This window comes from Aplysia californica, unplaced genomic scaffold (assembly GCF_000002075.1).
Source record: "Aplysia californica isolate F4 #8 unplaced genomic scaffold, AplCal3.0 scaffold00039, whole genome shotgun sequence".
In the NCBI taxonomy this organism is placed as follows: domain Eukaryota; kingdom Metazoa; phylum Mollusca; class Gastropoda; order Aplysiida; family Aplysiidae; genus Aplysia; species Aplysia californica.
The window spans coordinates 707,633-708,854 of NW_004797309.1; positions in this window are offsets into that span (position 1 = coordinate 707,633).

Consider the following 1,222-nt stretch of genomic DNA (forward strand, 5'->3'; position numbering starts at 1 on the left):
TAGTTTGTTTGATCTTAAGACACAACAGGTATAACATTTTATTGTCCCTTTTTTAGGAGGTATGGCATTACCTCCCTTTTCATTATTTTTTCGTTTTTTTTTTCTTTTTTTTTTTCCCATATAACACAATTTTGTTGCTTCTATTGCTGAAACTTACCACATTGTACGCAAAAGACACACGTTCAAATCTCACTCAGTATATGTAAGTCCATACAGTGGATTGAATATCTCTCACTTCCTTCTAAAACGTAATAATCCCACTCCTAGATAGGTTCGAAACAGCTGGTCTCTTAGCTGACCCTAATTGGGTTGGCGGGGACGTAAAACATTTAATAGCTAGATCTACCGTACATAACTCTTTACTGCCCACACTTTTTACGAGTCTAGTGATGTCGCAAACGTGATTGTCAGCCCATGGTGGTCACGACAAATGAAGTAATTCTTTATGGCTTCTTTCTGTCTCATTTTTTTTTTTTTGTAACCACTGGCCCACTCGCATACATCCCCGGAGGTCTAAGAAGTGACACGATTTGTCTTTGACACGAGAGAGTAACGCGCACAATTAGCGCTGGTTTGTTGATCTGATCAGTGACGAGATGAATCCGACTACGTAACTTTGTCATGTACGTAATTGATGGTGTTTGGGTGGTGATAATATTCTGAAACCATTATAAGGGCATTTTTACGATTTTACGAGTGCTAGATCCACTTGTAGAGAGTGGATGCGTGAATGGATGATGATGATGATGATGATGATGATGATGATGATGATGATGATGATGATGATGATGATGATGATGATGATGATGATGATGATGATGCTACTACTACTACTACTACTACTGCTACTACTACTGCTACTACTACTACTACACCTCCTACTACTACTACTACTACTACTACTACTACTACTACTACTACTACTACTACTACTACTACTACTACTACTACTACTACTACTACTACTACTACTACTACTACTACTACTACTGATAATAATAATAATAATAATAATAATAATAATAATAATAATAATAACAATAATAATAATAATAATAATAACAATAATAATAACAATAATAATAATAATACTTATAACGAGCCTTTTATCTGGAAAAAACTAACACATCACTTTATGGGCTGTAAGTTTTAGGCTTCCGTTCTCGCGACCCAAGTTATCAGTGGAGTCGAAATAAATTAAAGGCCGGTATAAGATGAGCTA